Source organism: Tupaia chinensis, unplaced genomic scaffold (genome assembly GCF_000334495.1).
Source record: "Tupaia chinensis unplaced genomic scaffold, TupChi_1.0 Scaffold139593_1, whole genome shotgun sequence".
Taxonomy (NCBI): Eukaryota; Metazoa; Chordata; class Mammalia; order Scandentia; family Tupaiidae; genus Tupaia; species Tupaia belangeri.
The window spans coordinates 9,248-32,326 of record NW_006199476.1 but is presented as its reverse complement, the minus strand read 5'-3'; the positions used below and the strand labels follow the sequence as shown (position 1 = coordinate 32,326).

The 23,079-nt window shown below is 37.5% G+C and overlaps 2 pseudogenes; one reads left to right on the top strand and one right to left on the bottom strand.

Moving 5' to 3' along the window:
• Window positions 1–10,546: 10,546 nt before the first annotated feature.
• LOC114004699 (cAMP-regulated phosphoprotein 19 pseudogene) lies at window positions 10,547–12,500 on the bottom strand (annotated as a pseudogene).
• A 670-nt stretch (window positions 12,501–13,170) lies between these two features.
• LOC102477664 (EP300-interacting inhibitor of differentiation 1-like) lies at window positions 13,171–13,748 on the top strand (annotated as a pseudogene).
• The last annotated feature ends 9,331 nt before the right edge of the window (window positions 13,749–23,079 follow it).

Below are 23,079 nucleotides of genomic sequence, written 5' to 3'. Positions count from 1 at the left end.
GGAACCAAACCATTTATGAAAATAATGTAACTCTGTCACAACTTATATCTGGACAAAAGAAAATGTAATCTCAGTATTACTCACTATATACATGCTGTAAAAGCCATAATTTACTCCCAAAAGGTGTACAAGTCTTTCAAGTAAACAGCAAATTGCCACATAAAATATTTAAAAATATCAAGGCTGAAGAATATTGAACATAATGAATAAAAATTGGAGCCAGAAAATAAATATTTTTATAACTGGAGATTTAAATAAACCAGAAATTACACAATATGATTCAGTCATGGTAGTACTTGATGGGTGCTGCTACCAAGTATATTGGGACAATAAAGAAGATCCTGGGTAAATAACAACTATATTCTTCTCTTTTTCAGAGCAATTTTTGTTATAGAACTTGTGTGCTTACTGCAGAGACTACAACACAGGGGAGAGCCACAGTGCAATCCATTCTCCTTATCCTCCTCTCAGAATTTAGAGGCACACACACATGTTCAGTGTGATTACGAAGATGCTGAGTTGAGGACTTGAACTGTGGTCAATGACATGGCAGTCAAGCAACATTGCTGGTCCCACCATCTTCATTCTTAAGAGCCTAGTGATATGGCACATATTTGTGGTCTTTCATTTTGGGGACTTTGGAAAGGAAGATAGTGAACTTGTTGAAAATATAAGGCAGAGTGAGACCTTGTCTGAAAGAGGCAAATGTGGTGGTGTTTGTGTTTTTTCTGAAATTAAGGGCTAGTGTAGAAACATTAAAACGTGATGAACACTCAACTAAGAGAAGAGAAGAAGTAAAGAATTAGAAAAAGGAAATGATATATTAAAAGAGGAGGAGAGAAATTTGGAAATTATAAGAAAAAGAGGGGAGGAGAAGAAAAATAAAAGCAAACCAGAGGGGAAGACAGAAGAGAGATATGAAAAGAGAAGAAAGACTAAAGAAAAAAAATAAAATGGAGAAGAAAGAAAAATATATAAATTCAAGCACACATCCAAAAGAAAATAATATAAATAATTTAATAAAATATTTTATGATTTCTAGGAAACATAGAAACAATCAAAAAGAAAATAGAAAAGAAGATGACATGAGACAAAAGGGAAGATACAATAGAATAAAACTGAAGTAAAAAAAAAATAAAACAGTTCTTAATACTGTAAATTGAACTTTAATATTCACATAGACATTATGCAAAGCAGTGCTGACATTTAAAATTAAATGTACATTTCAGCAATAATTCATATTTGACCACTGTCCACTGAAAATTTTATATTTCCCTTTTTTTAGTTTTATTTAATCACTGTACATTTTTACAGTTTGCAACATGACAACATTATATTCCCCAGCATGCATGAAATATGTAAATTACATACTAAATATGTCCCTTATAATATCTCCATTGGGCTAAGAAAAACATGTTAAAATAATATTACATGATAAAAATCCAGTGTGCTAACTCAATTCAATATGGACTGCCATCAAATGCTATGTGTTAAGGGTTGAATTAAGAAACTGATTTGATGTCATGTGTATGAGTTAACTAGAAATACATTTTATAGAATATTATATGAGAACAGTAATAGAATAAAATAAATAAAAATAAACCTCTTTAAAGAAAACATGGCTATAGGACCAGCAGATGATGTAATCATTAAATGACTGGACTCCCAGGTAGCTGAATGTGGTTCAAGTCCTGGATCTGGTGACTTAGAACTCATGATAAAAAACATGTGTGTGGGTTCCCAAGGTCCTGGGAGGATAATGAAGGAGAAGTGATTGCAGCATGGGTATTTCATTGGGGGACTGATTTTTCAGTTTGTCTCTCATGCGAATGCATGAACATTATAGAAAAACTAACTCTAAAAATAATAAAACACATGGGTGTAAGGTCTTCATGACCTTGTGAAAAGCAAAAATTTTCATTATTTTAGTGTTACTAGTAAAAAAAAATGGAAGAGGAGAAGGAGAAAGAGGAGGAGAAAATAAATTAATAGGAAATTCAAAAGAAAATGCTGTCTGATTAATAGTCACAATGTAAAAGTGAAATATCTCAGGGCAGGCAGATGGTGTATTGGTTAAAATGTTGAAATCCCGCAATTCTGACCACAGTTCGAATCCTATAAAGGGTAGTTTAAAAATTATGTCAAGTGCATATATGTTTGTGTCCAAAATCCTAAAAAAAAACAATGGAGAGAATGAATTATGTCATGGCCATTTCCAGTGAGATTGACTTTCTCAACTTCTTTCTCATTGTGTCTCTCTGACTCACTTTGTCAAATTCATGTGGCTTAGGGCAAAAACAAACAAACAAACAAACAAAACAAACAAATAAAACAAAACAAGAGCAAAACCAAAAAAAAAAACAAAACATTTTTTTAAAAGTGAAAGATCTTCCTTATAGAGATAATGTATTATCTTGTAATCATGTTCTAAACAGCTCAGTTATTTAATGTATGTAATTATTTAGATATAAAATATACTTTCAGAAGACCTAGCATAAATGAAAATCTCATCAGGCACATTCAAACACCTATCAGTTGCTTTTGCCAATAGTTGTCTCCTAGTCATGCCATTCCACATCCTTCCTCCACCTTGGTTGCTGGGAAGCTTAGCTCTGATGCAAGCAAGAGTCTCATTGGATGTATCCTCAAACTACAGACCTTCTCTTTTAAACCTAGGGCTACACAGGCACACCACACTGCTTGCTTCATAAGCCAAACTGCCAGGAAAATAAGTTCTAATGTATGCATAAGTCTCATCAAGCACATGTCACACCCGAATGTTTTCTTTTGGAACATGGGACATTCTATCTCACATCCTGCACTATGGAGTCAATGACTTGAACATCTTTATTAAGTCATATCTCTGACTCAGACCAAGCTGACTGGAAAACGAAAGGTTGGAAGAGAATCAATCCTGTCACCTTCTACTATTTACAGAAAATTTAACCTGTTGTGATCTAGAAATTATAACCCACATCCAGAAACACTATTGGTATCTGGGAACACTACCATTCCCTCTTTTAACACAGCAGAGTCTACTGCAATAATTAGTAAGAAGTAAATACTGCATGGAATGATGAAAATTCAGCACCGAGTCAGAAGAAATAAAAGAAACCAGGGAAATAAATCTATTACAAAACACAATAACATCACACCAAAAACATGACAGCATAGAGAATTTACAGAAATATCAGGAAAGAAACTATGAAGAATTCTTTTTTCAAACTCTGGAAGAAGCAAGAGTAAAAACAATTACTTCTGGTAAAAGATAACATTTTTTTTCCAGCAAAGAAAAGGCAAATTTCATAGATAGATGCCCTGAAAAATAAACACGAGTTCAAGAAGTGACAGATACTAGAAAAGAATTTTAAACATTCCTATTTAAGTATTAATGTGGAAACATATCATTTCTGACCTGGAACAGGAGTTGGTCAACATAGATCAAATCACCCAAAAACAAATAAACAAACAAATATTCCCCAAGTGAGGATAACATAGAAGAATTTTAAAGACACATAAAATGGGACTTAATGCAGAGACTGGGTATGCTAAAAGGACAAAAATTTGGCGAAGATTAAATATCTGCTATAAAATTATATCTGAAAATTTTCCAAACTCAGTGAGATGTGTGGAAACTAAAACATGGGACATAACGAATAGAACAAACAAAAAATCACCTCCATAAAGTTTATCAAACCAGACTGTTAGTAGTAAAAAAATAAGATCCTAATTGAGGCAAAAGAAAAACTTACAGCTACTTTAAAAGGTTACCCTATTAGAAAAAAAAAAATAGAATTCTAGACTTAAACAATGCAAGCATGGAAAAAAATTGGAATTATGAAAGAATATTATAAACATTAATAGAATTTAAAATAAGAACACTATTCCTTGGAAGATTTTTCTTCAATTAGGAAGGCTAAGTAAAGTTATTCTCAGGAAAAAAATAATGGAAATTTTTGCCAACACTATACCAATTCTTCAAAAAGTACTGATGGAAGAAAATTCATCTCTGTCTCTGCTGTCTGTTCTGGCTTCTGCATCAGAGTTGTGAAGTTCCCAGTGAGGGATCATCCCTTCCATTTCTCAAAGTTAGTCATGTACATAAAGTATCTCTTACTCCCTTGTTCTTATCTGTTTCTTCCAACTTTTTGCTCTCTTAAAACAAAACAAGATAAAACTACTGTCTACCTCCTCTGCGCATTTCTCTTTCTAATTTTTCTCTTTGTCTTTTACCCGAGATATAATTCATCCAGGCATCACCAGTCTGCCTCTGCTGTTCCATTTAGGTTCCGTTTCATGGCTAGAAAGCTTCCTCAGCCAAGGATCCCCTCTTGCCAACTCCAGTGCTCTGGATTCAGACAGAATCCATGCAGGTATCTCCTTCTTTCCTTACTGCAGGTTTTGGGTTTATAGCTAAAAACCTCCCAGTCAGGGACCCTCCCCTCCAGACCCATTCTGGTTTTAGCTTTACAGCTGTGAAAAAAAAAACTCCAGCCAGGGAACAAATCTAAGATCAGCACTAGTCAGGCAGGAAAGTCTCTTTCTTTATCTTGTCCTCCTCTGTCTCTGCCAACATTTATCTCCCTTAAAAACAATCAATCAAACAAACAAAACAGCTTCCTTACCTTCTCTATGCCTTTCTCATGCTTATTTGTTCTTATGCCTTTACATAGGAGAGAATTCATCCAGACATATCCATGCTGCTTCTCCTGTTCCTTCTGAGTTCAGTTTAGCTGTTGTGAAGATTCCCCAGTGTCTTCCTCTTTCAAACTTCAGTGCTAATCAGTTTGGCAAAGTATCTGTCTCCTCGTCACCTCTGTCTCATCCAACTTTTACTCTCTTTAAGAAAAAAAACAATCTTTATTCCTTCACTGTGCCTTTCTCTTTTTAATATGTCTCTTCATCCTTCACCTAGGACTGAATTTATCTAAAACATCTCCATTTCTGCCCTTCCTGTCCATTCTGGGTTCAGTGTCATGGCTGTGAATCCTCCCAGCCCTGATATCCCTCCAGACCCTAGAGCTAATCATGGCAGAATACAACCATACATCTTCATTTTTACCTATGCTGTTCCTTCTCGGTACAGTTTCATGACTGTGAAGCTTCATCAGACAGTGGCACCCGATTATAGGCCCCAGTGCTATTCAGGACAGAACTATCCAGGCATCTCTAGGTCTGCTCATGCTTTATCTTCTGGGTTCAGCTAAATGGGTGTGAACATCTCTACCCAGGGGCCCTCCCTTACAGACTGTAGTGCTAGTCAGGACAGAATCCAACCAGGCATCTTCATCTCTGCTTCTGATGTCCCTTCTGGGTTCAATTTCATGGTTGTGAAAACCAACTAGCTAGGGACACCATCTTCAAGACACCGGTGCTAGTCAGGTAGTCAAAGTTTCTCTCTCTCCCTTGTTCTTTGTCACTTACAACTTTTTTCACTATCAATTTTTAAACAACTTCCTGCCCCCTAGTGCTTTTCTCTTACTAATTTGTCTCTTCACATAGGACAGAATAAACCTAGGCATATCCATATCTGCCTCTGCTCTTCCTTCTTTGTTCAACTTCATTGCAGTAAAGCCCCTCAAACATGGGAATCCTGAATTACAGCCACCAGTGCTACTCATGACAGGATCCCTCATGGCATCTCCATCAGTGCCTCTGCTGCCCTTCCTAGCTTAGTTTGATGACTGCGTAGTTCCACCTGCCAGTGACCAAATCTCCCCAAACCCAGTGAGAATAAGGTAGGCAGTCTCTCTCCCTCTTTTTCTAGCCTATTTATTACACATTTATACTTCCTTTAAAAAAAGAAAGGGAGAGGGAACCAGCAGTTAGTGTAATGGTTATGTCGCTGGACTGCATAGTCAACCGTGGTTTGTGTCCAGGATCCGGTGGCTTAAAACTCATGCCAGGCATGTGTGCATTCATGCCCAAGATCCCAAGAAGAGAATGGAGGAGAAGTGATTGCAGCATGACCATTCCCCCTGGGGGATGATTTCTCGCTTTCTGTCTCTATGTCTCTGTCCGTCTGATGAGTGCACATGCCCTATAGTGAAAAAAAAAACTCTCCAAAAAAAGAAAGGAAGAAAGATAAAAGAAAGACGGAAAGAAGGAGAGAAAGAGAGAAAGAGAGAAAGAAAAGAAGAAAGGAAGAAGGGAAGAAAGAGAGAAAGAGAGGAAAGAAGGAAGGTGTCCTGGGCCCGCAGGACAGTTGAACAGGTTCCTTGGGGGAGGGAGTGAGAGATGGGACAAACACACACGCACACACACTACCAAGTGGTGATCAAGTCGTCTTCTTCTGTCTACTTCCATTTATTGAGGACAAATGGTGAGTTATATACAGCTGGTGGGAACCAATTGGTTGCCCAAAATGCAAATGAGATAGAACAGCATGAACCAATCATTGATGTGGGTGGATCTCTCCCATTGCCTAGAAACCCAACCACTTCCGGGGAGAACAGTTGGTCACATGATTTCTGAGAAACGGTTTGCTCAGTGAGGAAGTGAAGTCTAATGGTTTCCAAGATGGTGGATAGCTCAAGATGGTGGATTGCTCAAGATGGCAGACAGCTCAAGATGGCTTCCGTATGCAGTGCTTGCCACAGGAAGGAAGGGAGGGAGAGAGGGAGGGAGGGAGGGAGGGAGGAAGGAAGGAAGGAAGGAAGGAAGGAAGGAAGGAAGGACACTTTGTGCCCCCTTTGTGCCTTTCTCTTTCTAATTTGCATTTTCTTCCTTTCCCTAGAACAGAATGCATCCAGGCATCTCCATCTCTGCATCTATTCTTCATTCTTGGTTAAGATTTACAGTTGTAACCACCCCAAAAGTCAGGGATCTCCTCTTCCAGACCCAGTGCAAATCAGCACAGAATTTAACCAGTCATTTCCATGTTTGATGCTGCTATCACTTCCAATTTAGCTTCACAGATGTGAAGCCAATCTAGTCAGAGACCCCCTATCCTTACCCCCGTGCTGGTCAGGACAGAATCCACGAGGCATCATTGCCTCTGCTGTTCCTTTTTTTGTTTCTACCTCTGGCAGCGAAGCCCCCTTAGCCAAGGACCTAGCCTTACAAACCCCAGTGCTAATCAGATAGGCAGAGATCTCTCTCCCTTTTGTTTTTCTCTGTCCCTACCAATCCTTTTCTCTCATCGTAAAACAGATTTTGACTCCCTCTGTGCCTTTCTCTTGCTAATTTGTCTCTTTTTACTTCACCTAGGACAGAATACATCTATGCATCTCCATCTCTGTATCTGTAGTTCCTTCTGGGTTCTGTATTGGGGCTGAGAAGACCCCCAGCCAGGTACCATCCATGGACCCCCATTCCAGACCCAAGTGTCTGTCAGGATAAAATCCAACCAGACATCTACATCTGGGCCTCTGGTGTCCTTTCTGAGTTAAGATTAATGGCTGTAAAAATTAAAAAAAAAAAAATCCTGGACCAGAGACGCCCACCCCATTCCACAATGCTTATCAGGACATAACCTGGAACCTCATTGTCTAACTCTGTTGTTTCTTCTACTTTCTACTTCATGGCTGTGAATCTATGTTATCCTAGGATCTCCCCTTACAGATCCTAGTACTACTCATGTAGGTAGAGTCTCTCTCTCCTTTTTCTCTGTCCCTCCCAACCCTTTTCTCTCCTTGCAAATATAAAACAGATTTCTGCCCCCCTGTACCTTCCCTTGCTACTTTGTCTCCTCTTTTTCAACTTGTACATAACATATACAGGCATCTACATATCTGGGTCTCTTGTCAGATCTGTGTTTACCTTTGCAACTGTGAAGCACCACCCAGCCAGAGTGCCACCCACCTTCCAGATGCCAGTGTTAGGACAGAATATAACCTGGCTGTGAAGTTCCCTCAGCAAGGGACAACCCCTTCCAGACCCTAGTGCTAGTCAGTACAGAATCCATCCAGGCATTTCCATCTCTGCCTCTGCTGTACATTCTGTGTTCAGCTTCAGGGCCCTGACCAATCTCCTATGCAGCCACCATTCCAGATCCCAATTCTAGTTAGTTAGAAAAGGTCCCTCTCTTGGGAACCAGCAGTTAGCGTAATGGCTATGTTGCTGGATTCCCACGTAGTCAACCGCGGTTCGCGTACCGGACCCGGTGGCTTAAAACTCACGCCGGGTGAGTGTGCGTGCGTGCCCAAGATCCCGAGAGGAGAATGGAGGAGAAGGGATTGCGGCGTAACCATCCCCCCTGGGGGATGATTTCTCGCTTTCTGTCTCTATGTCTCTCTCTGTCTGGCGAGCGCACGCGCCCTATAGCGAAAATCTCTCCAAAAAAAAAAAAAAAAAAAAAAGAAAAGTTCCCTCTCACTCTTTTATTCTTCTCTGTACTTTCCAATCCTACTCTCTCTTTTTAGAATAGAACTATCTGCTCCATCTCTCCCTTTCTCTTGAAAATGTATTTTCTTTATCCTTTACCTAGGACACAATGTATCCTGGCATCTCCATTTTGCCTCTGTGTCTGTGTTTAGTGTCATGACTATGAAGCCTCCTGAGGCAAATCCTCCACCTTCCAATCCCCAGAGCTAGTCATTACAGAATCCAACCAAGTATCTGTCTTTCTGCTTCTGCTGCAAAGCCCATCCAAACATGGACCCCTATTTAAGGGCCCTTGAACTAGTCAGGTATGCAAAATCTATCTCTCCCTCATGTTCTTCTCTGTGTCTTTTTTATATTATTATTATTGTTATTATTATTATTATTTTGCTAATTTGGTACTTATTTCTTCACCTACACAGAATCCATCAAGGCATCTCCATCTTAGCAATTGCCATTTGTTCTGGGTTTAGTATCGCTGCTCTGAAGTTCCCCAGAGAGTGACTCTTCATTCAAGACTGTAGAGCTAGACATGATAGAATCCAAAAAGGCCTATCCATCTAGCTGCCTCTGCTCTCTCTTTTTGGTTCAGTTTCATGACTGTAATCCCATCAGATAGAGATCCCCATTCCAGTCTCCAGGACTAGTCAGATAGGCAAAGTCTGTCGCTCCTTCTTCTCCTTCTCTGACCCTTTTCTATGTTTTTTGTTTTTAGAAAACAAGTATCTACCCTTTGTGTGCACTTCTTTTGCTAATTTGTCTCTTTATTAAGCAACTAAGACCAAATCTGTCCAGGCATGTTAATCTTTTCCTCTACTGTCCATTAGGGATTAACTTCACAGCTGTGAAGTCTCTCCAAATTGATACCACTCTTCCTGTTCTCAGGTGTAGTTCAGACCAGACATCTTCAACTCTGCTTCTGCTGTTGATTTTAGGTTCAGCTTCTTAGCTAGGAAGCCCTCACAAACTGGGAACCCTTTTCTCAGAATTCAGTAGAATCCTACCACAGATCTCCATTTCTGCCACTGCACTCCCTTCAGGAATAAGCTCCATGGCTGTGAATCTCACCCTCCCCAGCCACGGTCCCCAACTTCCAGAAACCAGTGCTTGTTAGGTAGGCAGGGTCTCTTCCTCCCTTTTGTTCTCTTTTCCTTCCAACATTATTCTAATAATATACCACAACCACCACCACCACCACACCACCACCACAAAATTCTGTACCCTCTGTGCCTTTTTCTTGTTAATTTGTCTCTTTATACATGTAGGAGAAACCATCCAAACACCTTCACATGACTATGCTGTTCTTTCTAGGCTCAGCTTCATGACTGTGAAGCCCCCCCGAGCTAGATAAACCTCTTATCAGACCCCAATGCTAGTCACGTAAGAAGTCACCCTCTCCCTTTTGTTCTTCTCTGTCTTTTACAACATTTATTTTCTTTTTTTCTCTCTTTATAAACCAACTTTCTGCCCTCTCTGTTTTTTATTTGGCAAATTGGTCTCTACTTTATTCACCTAGAACTTAATCATACAGGTATTTTCATCTGCCTCTGCTGTCCTTTCTGGGTCTATTTAACAGTTCTGATGTCCCCCAAGTGAAGAATCCCCCCTTACTGACTCCAGCGCTAGTAACCACAGCATCCAACCAGGCTTCTCCATAATGGCCTCTGTTGTTTCTTCTGGGTTCAGCTTCATGGCTATGAAGATCCCATATAGGAAACCCCCTTCCAAACTCAGGTGCTAGTCAGATAGGCAAAGACTCTCTATCCCTCTTGTTCTTATCTGTCCCTTCCAACTTTTTATCTCTTTAAAAACAAAACAAAACAAAACAAAACAAACTTTCTGCACATTCTTTCTTTTCTCTTGCTAATTTGTCTCTTCTTCCTTCACAAAGGACACAATTCATTAGGTATCTTTATCTCAGCCTCTTTTCTATTTTCAGCATCAGTGCTGTGAAGTTCCTGCAGCCATGGACACCCCCGCGCCCCACCCGCTTCCCAAATGCCAAGACTAGTCCAGATAGAATCCAACTAGTTATATCTGTATCTGCTCTTTTGTCACTTCTGGGTTCAGCTTCACTGCTGAGAAGGTCCCCCATCCAGGGAGTCCCCTTCCAGGTCCCAGTGCTATTCAAGACAGAATTCATTCAGGTATGTCCATTTCTGCCTCTATATTTTGTTCTGGGTTCAGCTTCTAATCTGTGAATTTATCGTAGGCAGGGAACTGTCTACTCTAATCTCCAGTGCATGAAGCCCTCAATACATCTATTCATCTTCATCTCTTCCTCAGCTGACCCTTCTGTATTAAGATCGACAACTGCAAATTCCTCCAAGCTAGGAACCACTCCATTCCAGAATCCAGTGCTACCATACTAGAAAAGTCACCATATTGGACAGACAGGAGTCACTGTTTTTCAGTTTTGGTATTTTTCTTGTCAATGAGTTTCACATCTTTAAGTTATTCTAGCAACCAGAGTAAACCCTGTGATAATCCATGAGTTATCAATGTCAGATAATCTGAGGATCATTTTTTCCTTTTTTGCTATAGGGCGTGTGTGCTCACCAGAAAGACAGAGAGAAACAGATAGCTAGAAAGCAAAAATTCACCCCCTCAGGGGGTATGGCCACGCCACAATCGCTTCTCCTCCATTCTCCTCTCAGGATCTTCAGCACGCATGCACACACACCTGGCATGCGTTTAGGACACCAAGTTCAGGACTCGAATCTCCATCAATTACATGGGAGTTGAGTGACATAGTTACTATGCTAACTGTTCATCCCTGATGTTGTATCCTCTTTAATGCAATCACACAGCATGGGTCTTTCACATCAGATAAATTAAGGCTTAACCTTACTTAACAGCTTCCATTGCATATTTATTTTGATGAATTCTGTTCAGAGACTTCCAAACAGTGATATAATTTTAATACTGGTTTTGAAACCATTCTGTCTCAGATCTGGTTTCTATCTCCTAAGGGAAAACAACAACAAAAAATAGAAGAATTCACCTGTCTATCCCAAGCACCAATAATGTAGGCTAAGCAATTACATCCATAAATCTTTTATGACAGATTTTTCCTAATGAAGAATCCTGAGATTTTAAGCACTGTGACTTTACAGAAGGCAAACTGGCTTAATGAAGTAAATTACTTTTAATAAAAACATCAATATTTTATTCTGGGCACTTGCTCAGCATTTCACAGATCCTCAACAAGGTTTGAGGTAGGTTAAATATTAGCACTGTATTTTACAAACTAGAACTCAAACAGATGTTATGTTACTTGTTCTCAACTGCAAGAAGTCCTTTCATGGTTAAGAATAAGTCTCCCTCATCTTTCAGATCCATCTCCTTTGATGGAGAGGCAGCAGAACGTGGAGCAGAGCCCCGGCCACACGGGGGGTGGGATGGGGGGGTTGGGGGAGGCGCCACCATCTATTTGTTTTTGAAGCATGTGACCTTTCTTCCAACTTGTGGTCTTAAACATCTGTTTTACAAAATTCCAAAGGAAAATACAGAAGAAATCAATAAAACAGAGATTATATTAAATAAACAGTAACATACAAAGCTATAATTTAGATGGAGTAAAGAAAGCCAAAACATTAAAATCATAAAACTTGCTTGTTACTTGTTGGAACCAGTCCTACACAAGGAGTTAGGTAATATATACAATTATTTTCAAGTTGTTCTAACATTTTATTTTCATCAGTGCGCTGTTAAGCTAGTCAAAACTCTACACATGTATTATTCCCTTACAATAGCAGCACACACTACCGCTACCTGCAAAGGTATCAGTTTCAAATGACTTAGGTGAATGAAAAAAATAAGTGGGTTAGGTAACATATTAAAAGGAAAGAATGGGAATTAGAAGATTCATGGCTAGCAACAAGGGATGGTTTCCGCTGAGGAAGGTCCTGTGGAGTCAGAATGTGGTCACCAGTGACCTCTGTCTTATCCAGGCGGCAGCAGGAAGTTGCTTGTTCATTTTTGCTTTGGCCATGTTGTAATCCCCAGAATCAAAATATTTTTGCCCTTTTTGCAGTCGTTTCCTTAAGAAATCTGAACCTCCAGGTTTTTGTCCCAGATGAGGATACCTTGCTTTTAATTTTGCTTCTTCAACTTTCTCTGGACTAGTCACTTTATCTTCCATTTCCTTCTGCTCCTCAGCGGACGCTGCCTCGGGGTCTTCCATGGAATCGGACTCCCTCGAACCCTGCTTCCTGGGCCAACCTTATTTTTGATATATTACAAGTTATTATCTTATTCTGTTTCAATCTGAATGTATTGTACCTATCTGGAAATTTTCCAGTCTCTTTGAGGTGTTCCAAATTTGTTTGCATATAATCAACTGTAGCATTCATAATGACCTATTTCATTTGTGTGATTTGTGTGATTTGAGTTGTAGTTTTGAAAATTTTTGGCTTTTAGTCAGTTGTACCATTTCCTAATGAACTATTTCATTTCTATAACATGTGTTATAATTTTGACTTATACATTTCTGATTATACTTATGAGTGTCCTTAATTTTTTTTTAATTTAGACAATGATTTTTGACTTCTTTCTGCTAAAAAACACTTTTCTTATTTTTGTTTGATCTTGTATATTTCTTATTTCTGCTATAAATTTCAGTATTTATTTTCTCCTTTTACTTCCAGTTTTCTGTTAGGGTTTATTTTTCACAGGTTTTTGTTTAGAGATTGGTCCACAGGTTATTTATTAGCCATCTTTTATTTGTGTGAGATCTAATGGATCTAAATATTTCTCCTAGAACTATTTTTGTGCAGGCATGAAACCACAAGCGTTTAGCTCTTATCTTGCTGAGAGGGCTTTGCAAGAGTTTGAACTTTTTGTACCATGCCAGAAATGGTGGAACTGTCCAGCTGTATGAAGAGAGCAGTGATCTGCAGATGGATGTGATTCCTGGTGAACGTGACCTTCCCCAGATGGAGATAGGGAGCAGGGGCTAGGAGCTATCCTTGGGCCCCTCCAGCAAAGGAGTCCCGCCACAGCTGGAGGAGGAAGGCCCAATAGAGGAAGAGGAGGCCCAGCCAATGTTGGTGCCAGCAGGGAAACCAGGCCTTGCCAATGGACCCAACCCTGTGGGGAAGGCAGGCTAGTTGGTGGGTCCAGACCTCTAGAGCAAGGATGAAGGCAAGGGCAAGGAATTTGATGACTGAGAGGATGACAATGACTATCCTGAAGAGTAGTTTCTGAGTGGAGCCAGCTACAGAGTATTGGGGGCCCTCAAAGAGGCCAACAAGATGTTCCTGAGAACTTCCAGAGCAAGAGAAGCAGCTCTGGATAGCGGGTTTCAGATGCATTATGAGAAGAACCTATTTGATCAGTTGGCTTTTATCGAAGAACTCTTTTCACTTATGGTTGTCAATCATCTAACCGAAGAACTTGGCTGTTAAATTATTGATAGAGAGTAATTTAAATGCTGTTAAAAGAGGAGGAAACTATTTGAGGACAGACCCAACATTTCACTGTCTTTGGAGTTCCTTCCAAGTGGTTCTGTGCCAATGAAAAAGAAAAGTTGATTTTAAGAAAAATAGTTTTTGTTTTTCAGAATAGAAGGCAGCAGAATAGTGCGTTTTTGTTTTTCAGAATAGAAGGCAGCAGAATAGTGAGCAGTTGTGAAAAAGGAAGAGGATCATTAAAGAAAGGATTTTAAGACTATTGAAATATGTTTTCAAGAATGTCCTAAGATACCTATTGCCTTATTTTATTGATCCAGATTACTTCCATGTACTGGGGGAAGTAACTTTTTTATGTGTTTTATTGTAAAGAAGGCTTCACAAAGATAAATCATGACCAACATAAAATGGCCAGTACAAGAACCCATGATACTATCTTTATAATGAGAACAGAATATACAAGATATCTTTGAGTTATTTGGATGCAAACCTGTTTAGAAAACAGAAAATTTCAGTTTGTGACTGATTTAAGCCTTTGTTATCAAAGGCTAAATTTTCAGTGGAAGATAATTGAGAATTCTTGATTATCCCAAAGGATGAGAAACTCAAAAAGAAATGTGTATCACATGTGCTGCTTTATCTTAAAATGTGTTTCCAAAAGCATGACATTTTATTTGTACACATATCTTGATCATTTTAAAGCTACTGTGTGTTCTGTGATTTAGAAAGTCTATTGTTATAACAATTTTTTTAAAGTGACAAAACATTTCAGATTTAGACTTAAAATATGTGTGAGCTTACTAAGTGACTTTTAACACGTTTGTATGTTAGAGAAATTTTGTTTTGCTTGCTTTGTGGGTTTTTTATTTAACTTGAAAGGTGAAAGACTAGTTGAGCTCCATACTGGAAAAACTGTTAGAATTGTAAAGTAAAAGGAAAAGCTCTATATCTAAAAGAGACTTGTGAATAATTATTCTGTTAGAATTTAAAGGTTTTAAACCTGCCTAGGAATTCACCTCAGTATCTAAAGTCTAAGTCTTCCTCCCTCTCCTCCTCTAGTTAAGCTTGTTATTTATTATGCACCAGCATTGGAGATAATAAAGTTTCTTGTTTTTTTTTAACAACAACAACAAAAAAGAACTATTTAAAAAATTTCCCAGATGTTCTATATAGTTTATCTTTACTATTTTTGTTTAAAAATAATTTTTATTTTATTTGTAATATTTAAATTATTATTTTTCTGTAGGGCCATTTGTGCACAACAAAATGAGAGATGGAGAGAGAAAGTCAGGATGTATGGCACCATCACAGTTCCTTCTTCTGCACTTTCCTCAGAATATTTGGTTCATATACATTCATGACAAGTATGAATTCAGATTGGGATTTTTTTTACCTCTCAGGAAGTGAGTATGTTCTAAGACCTTTATGAAACTCTGAAAAATTTACTTCAGTAAGAATCAGAATAAGGTACATGAGATCTGTTACATACTGAAGGCAGGTCTAGTGTATATGGGCCCTTGGCCTGTTAAACTAGGCCTTTTTCCCCCATAAAGATTTTAGTCCACAGAACCATGAATTGTGAGGCTCTGGAAAATGTGTTCTTGAGAAATGTGTTCCAGGGACTGGCAGCGTCTTCTAGGTATGAGTTGAGCTTGTATATCTTCCTGTTTCTGGATGTCTCAGAACTTTGGACTCATATGTGCTCTTAGTCAGGTAGTCCAACAAAGCTATAGGTCAGCCTTGCCTTTCACATTAATTTCTGGGTTTGGCTTAATCCCACTTGTAATACTGTCACTATCAAGGCCTACTGAGGACCAGAGTTCTGTAATTACTATGATCTACAAAGCTCTTGTGTACATGCTTGCAATTTCTAGGTATGAGACAGCCCATCAGGCCAGACTGCATAGGACCCATGAAGGAAAAGTTACTTCGTAGGCCTGAACATATCCTTCTCAAGGCAATGTGTGTGAGGCAGTATGTGAACCTAAAGAATGAGGTCCACAGAGCATTTTGAAACTTTTTTTATTCTAAGAGTTTCTCAGCCCCCAAGACCTACACATGTGCATGGCAAATTAGTCCAGGTGGGGCCATGATGCCACCAGTACCTTTTAGATCTAAGTAGGGCTTGCAGCACCAACTTTAATTTCTGGAGGTGGTTCACTAAATGGCATCTGGTAAATGTTCCCAGAGGGGCATGAGGCCATCTCTATTTCTTGAAACCAAGTAAGGACTGTGTAATAACCTCTATGTTTTGTAGATGAGAGTCCACTGTAATCGAGTGTGGCCCTGGCAAGTTCATCCAGGACAAGCTGGAGAAAAGGATATTTGTGAAATCCATTAAACAAGTTCATTTTTGCCTGTGAGGAACACTGAGTGTTGGACAAAGTTAAGGACCTGAATGCAGTCTGAGAAAGACTTTTTAAAGTAGAATTGAGACAAACTTATCTGTGTATTTGTTTGACTTTCATCAGAGTGTTATTTGTAAAACCTGGAGGTTGTAGAAGGCTCATCCAATTTGGTTTAACTCATGCTAAAAGTGTGAAAAAGTCTTCAGTGTTAACCCAGTCCCCAAAATTGTAGGTGGTGTTTATGTGCCTGGATCACTCACTCTTGATCAAATATTAGACTTTGATAGTATCCAGATTCCCCCCTCTGACATGGAAAAGCCATCTCTGGTTCTTTACTCTCACTTGCCCCTCTTTTGCTATTGCTCACACATTTTGAGGTGGTCCAGACAAGCAGCAATCAGTCTTGTAAACAGGCAGCTTATAGGTGTTGTATTTCTCACACAGACGCATATTACAGTCTGGGGGCCCAGCATGTAATCATTCCTAATTTACCCATCATTTTTGTCCGATGAGAACCAGGAATCATTGCTGTTCTCCTACACCTTGATGCATGCACTCATCATCCAGCAATGGCTTTTCTGAGTCATGATAACCACACAATTCCTATAAAGCCCAGATGTCCAGCTCTGAAGTCAAATACCCAGAGAAAACCCACAATTGATCCAATGCCCTGAACAGATTTCAGAACTCCATGGCCCTCTCCCTGACAAACAATAGTGATATTTACTACCATCCAGAGTTGTAGGGTGTGTCAAACCCCTTGTATACCAATATTAGTCCCTGCTGTGACTGCTTAAATCAGAAAATAGGAGCAACATGTATTGGATTCGAGAACAATGATATAAAGCAATCCTCAACAAGATACGAGAAAACATAGATAATTTAAAAAGACAAAAAAAATGCATGATATACAAAAGATATTCAAATGAGAAATTAATTCTCTTTTTGGAGAGGTTTTTGCTATAGGGTACATGCATTTGCCAGAGTGACAGAGAGAGACAGAGAGACAGAAAGTGAGAAAACACCCCCCCAAGGGGGCTGGCCACTCTACAATCCTTCTCCTCCATTCTCTTCTGGGGATCTTGGACATGCATGCACATGCACCCAGCATGAGTTTTAAGCCACTGGGTCTGGGATGCGAACCATGGTTGACTACATGGGAGTCCAGTGACATAGCCATTACACTAACTATTGGCCCCAGAAATTACCATGTTTTCAAAAATTGCCACAAAAACTTTTGTGATGAAGAGAACAATTCAGAGCTTTGAATTGCTTTCAAGTCTCAATGTGTTAGACTATCCAGTATTTGAACTTAAGAATATGAATAATTTAAAATAACACATACTAAAATCATTTGAACTACCACATACTAAAAATTCAAGTCTCAATGTGTTAGACTATCCAGTATCTGAACTTAAGAATATCAATAATTTAAAATACCACATACTAAAATCACTTGAAATACCACATACTAAAACTTATTCACCATGAAGAGAACATATGTGAAATATTAGTCACAATTTAAAGGTAAAATGTTTGTATAGTAGGTCTCAGAGAGGAAGCAATGGAGTAAGTATGCATGAAAAGTTTATTTAATGAAATGTTAGGTTCCCATTATCCAAAGGAGACATCCACACCAAGGAAATTATAATAATATCAAATAGATTCAAAATATGAACCTCTCTACAGCATGAATTACAGCCAAAAATGCCAAAGATAAAGGATAAGAAAAACAAATAAAATTGAGGTCAGAAGGTAACATGGTGTTTAAAGTTTTTTTATCACACATGCCTCTGACTTCATAGTTCAAGTGTTGGACCAAGTGTCATAAAAATCTTGCTCTCTTTGTTCATGGGTGTGTGAATATGTGTCTAAAAGTTCAAGAGGAGAACCCGAGAGAAGGAATTGCAGTGTGGCCAGTGCCACTAGGGGTGATTTCTCACTTATTCTCTGACTCTGTTCATTAAGCATATGTGCCCTATTGTGGGGGGCAGGAGAAGTGATCTAATGATCTAAAATAAAAAAGAGAAATGTGGCAAATTGTTATAAAAAATCTACAATCTTACAAATTTGAATCTGTCAATAGAAACTCTAAAGGTCAAAAGTAAGTGGGATGACAGATTTATGTATAACTTTATCAATTTTAGCTAATTACCAAAGTGTATTTTCAATATCAATCTTTACCAACTTTTGTCTATTATTCTTTCCTTTTTGACTCATACCCAACCTCTACCTCCTATATTTTATCACTGTCTTATCACCATTACATTCTCTGGTTTCTGCACTTACCCTCTTGATTATAATATCTATGGAGCTTTCCATTTCTTCCATAGAGTGCAAACACTCAGTGAATCTTGAAGGGAGCTATATAGTCTGTAGCTTAGTTTTTTTATATTTTAAAAGATATTTCATATGTAATCACTGTATATCTTCATAAAAGTGAAAATTAAATTTCTCAGCATGAAAACCCAAAATGTCAGTCCCATAAAAAAAAACAAATAAAAAGAAAATTATCAACTTCCAAAGACTGGCTTTCATTTCTTAGCATTACATTTTCTTTCTTTATATTTAACCATTTTATGCCTTTTAAGTACAGAAAATTATTTTTCTTAACATGAATATGGAGAATATTAGTCATGTCATAGATAATATCTTTTACATAATCAACAGACACATATTTTTGTTTCTGCTAAATGTATTTTTATCTAAATCTCACCCTCATTTTTTCTGTTACACATTTCCTATTACAGTTGGTCTCCCTACTATAATGCCTTCCAATTTTAAAATATTCATATTTTATTTAACATTATTTACTTCTTTTAATTTGAACAGACAGTGATGGAGAGAGAGTGAAATGAAAAAAAGACAGAGAGAAAGTGACAGAGAAAGCTACCAGGTCTAGGACTTGAATTTCATTTGGCCATGTTGGAGTTCAGCACCCTTAAAATCTACAGAATCTGCCATCCACAATACCTTCTAAATTTTTTCAAAAATAAATATATGTGTATATATGTTTCCAATGAGAAACAACTTAACTCCAATGAAAATGACTAAGGCATTTTTTTCTATAATTACTTTGGCTATATTCATTTTTTTTTAAACAAAAGATAGTGCCTCATTATTATGGCTAATATTTTATAGTATATATGTGACACACATTTTTGACCAAATTATTGTGGCTTATACTCTTAGAATTATTAGATTAATTAGCAATTGTGAATGTTGCTGCAATAATCCTGTTTGTGCAAGTGTCTTTTCAATGGAGTTTTTTCTCTATATCTTGAAAAAATAATGGTAAATGGAATTACTGAGACTTGTGGTAATTCTAGTTATTATTTTTTTATGAACCTCCTTAGTGTATTCCACACAGGTTGTACTAATTTACATTCCCATCAACAGTGTAAAAGAGACCTGTTTCTTCTCAGTCTTGTGTAGGGTTGTCATAATTATTATTAGTAGTAGTATTCGTAGTGGTAGTAGTAGTAGTAGTAGCTGAAATCAAATGATATCTCACTGTTGTTTTAAGGTGCATTTTCTTTTGGACAAGATAGTGTCCAAAAGACATTTTGTCATATTCCTTTTGGTCATTCATAAATCTTCATGGAAGTGCTATCTACTAAGATCGCTTATATTTTTATTGGAATATTCTTTATTTTATGTTGAGATGCATAAATTGTATAAACACACACACACACACACACACAACTCCCTCATTAGAAAGTATATTTAAAATATTGTTCCTACTATGGGGGCTTTCTTTTCACTCCAACTATTTTTCCTTTGTCATAAAGATTAAAGTTTCCAGAAGATTAAAGTTTTCAAAAGATTACATCTTTTTTTTTTTTTTTATGTAGTCATGTGTTTCTATTTTGAAAACGCAATAGCACCACCTGTGCTTTAGTATCTTATATTAAAATCTTTGGCTATTGCAGTATCTAAGGATACTGTTTCCCTATTAGTTTTTGTGAATTCATTTTCAGTTTGATGATTTATTTTAAGTCTTTAGTTCATTTTGTATATTTAAGTCTTTGCTTAATTTTGTATTGATTCTTTTTTGTGTTAAAAGATGAGGATCTAAATTTTATTTATTTATTTTTGTTATTTTATTATTATTCAAACATTAAATCACTATACATCATTTATATTGTGAAGAGACTTTACCTTGAATGATTTACATGACAGTCCAGCCTAGTTGAGTCCACCATACACATCCTCATCAACAGACAGTAAACCTTATCTTAATTTTGTGTCCCACAAGTGACTTACCTCTCCATTTTCCCCCAAATTTTCTACACTACCCTATTCCCTTCCCACACTCTGTTCGATTTACCTCTAATGTCCATTACAAATTTTATTGCTTTTATGTTTTCCAGTCTTTCAATATTTACTGTAGAGTGTAGACAGTCAGTATATGTTAAGTGTAGACATACAATGTCTCACTTTCGTAGCCGGACTTGCTTAACTCAGCAACAAATCTTTTATATTTGTCCACTTTCTATCAAATTCCAGGTCCATGCTGTTTTTTACAACTGAATAGTATTCCATGGAGTATATGGGCCACAATTTTTCCGTGGTGTATATGTGCCACAATTGTTATTCTGTTTGTAGACATTTGGTTGGTTCTATGTCCTAGCAATCATGAATAATGCTGCAATGAAAATAGTTGTGCAAGCACTTTTCAGACTGAGTGCTCTCCTGTCCTTTGTGTAGATATCCAGAAATGGAATCACTGGATCATATGGCAGTTCTATTTGAAGTTCTTTCTGGAGCTTCCATATTGTTCTGCACAGTGGCTGGACAAATTTGCATTCCCACCAACAGTGTAGGAGTGTCCTCTTTCACCGCATCTCATGCAGCACTTATCATTATTATTATTATTTTTAACCTTCACTATTTTGTCCGGGGTTAAGTAGTATCTTACTGTATTTTTGAACTGTATCTCCTTTACAATGAGGAATGTTGAGCATTCTTTTCATGCTTTTTTTCTGTTCATGTATACCCCTTAGAGTGTTGTTTATTCAACTCATTTTCCCATTTTTTAAGGGGTTTAATCATTTTCTTCAACATAGCCTTCTTGAGTTCCTTGTATATTCTGGTTATCATTCCCTTATTTGAGGCACAGTTAACAAAAATTCTCTCCCATTCTGAGTGTATGTGGTTCACACTAATTACACTGTCATTTGCTGTGCAGAAACTCTTTAATCTGATGCAATACTACCTGTCTATTTGGGAGATTATTGTCAGTGCTTTGGGGCTCTTGCTTAAGATGTCATTGCCTACTCCAGTGTCTCCCAGTTTCCCCAGTGTTTTCCACCAGTTTCATAGTTTGTGGTTATACTTTTAGATCTTTTATCCACTTTGCATTTGTTTTTGTTAATGGCAACAGATAAGGGTTCTGATTTATCATTCTTCAAGTGGATACTCAGTTTTTCCCACACCTCCTAAAAAGGTTTCCCTTTTTCCACTGGATTGACTGTACCCTTTGTCTAAGATGAGTTGACTGTATGTTTTGGGTTTATTTCTGGAGTTTCTACTCTGTTCCATTGGTCCTCATGTCTATTTTTGTGCCAATATCATGCTGTTTTGATTATCACAGTTTTCTAATATATTTTGGGTTCAGGAAGTTAGATACCACCTACTCCAGTCTGCTTGCACAAAATGACTCTAGCAAAACAGGGTCTTTTATGGTTCCAGACAAATTCTGATTCTCATTTCTAGATCTGTGAAGAATGCCTCTTGTAATTTTATAGGGATTACTTTAAACATGTAGATTAATTTGGGTAGGATTGCCATTTTTACTACATTGATTGTGCCTGTCTAGGAACATTGGATGTCCTTCCACATTTTAATGTCCCTTTCAATTTCCTTTTTAAGGTTTGCATCATTTTCTTTATAGAGGTCTTTGACTTCCTTGTTAGTTTTATTCCTAAGTATCCTATACTTCTTGTGGCTATGGTAAATAGAATTGTAATCACTAATTCTGTCTCTTTCTGTTTGCTGTTTGTATATAGAAATAATATAGACTTTTTTTGGAACTTAATTTTGTATTCTCCCACTTGACTGTACATGCATATTACTTTGAGAAGTTTTTTTCATGGATACCATTGGGTCTTTTATGTATACAATCATGCCATATGCAAACAGGAGTAAATTCAGCTCTTCTTTCTGTATTAGAATGCCTTTTATTTTCTTCTCTTGTCTGAATACATTGGCTAGAATTTCCAGTGCTACATTGAATAGGAATATAGAAAGTGGGCAGCCTTGCCTAGTACCAGTTTTTAGTGGAAAAGAAAGCTTTTTCCCCATTCAGTATAATGTTAGCTACAGGTTTCTCATAAATGGTTTTTATTATGCTGAGAAACAGTCTTTCTATGCCAATTTTACTAAGCGTCTTGATCAAAAAGACATGTTGTATTTTGTCAAACGCTTTTTCTGCATCAATTGAAATGATCATATGGTGTTTATCTTTTTTTCTCTTAGTATGATGTATTACTTTCATGGTTGTTTTGTGTGTCGAACCACTCTTGCATCCCTAAAATAAAGCTTACCTGGTTGTAATAAATAACCTTTTTTATATGTTGCTGAATATAGTTAGCAAGTATCTTGTTGAGAATTTTTGAATCTATATTTATTAGGGATAAAGGTCTGTAATTTTTCTATCCTTACCTGTTGGAGGTATGAGAATAATGAAGAATTCATAGAATGAATTTGGAAAGGTTCCTTTCCTGTGGATATCTAGAAAAGTGTGAGTAGAGTGGGGGTTATCTCTTCTTTAAAAGATTTGTAAAAATTGGCCATGAAACCTGGACTTTTCTTTATTGGGAGATTATTTATTACTGATTCAATCTCATTGCTTGTTATAGTTCTATTCAGGCTTTCTGTGCCTTTCTGAGTCAATTTTTGTACATCATATATGTGCAGGAATTTACACATCTCATCCAGGCTTTCTTCTTTGTTGGTATAGAGTTAGTTGCTCATAGTATCCTCTAATAATATTT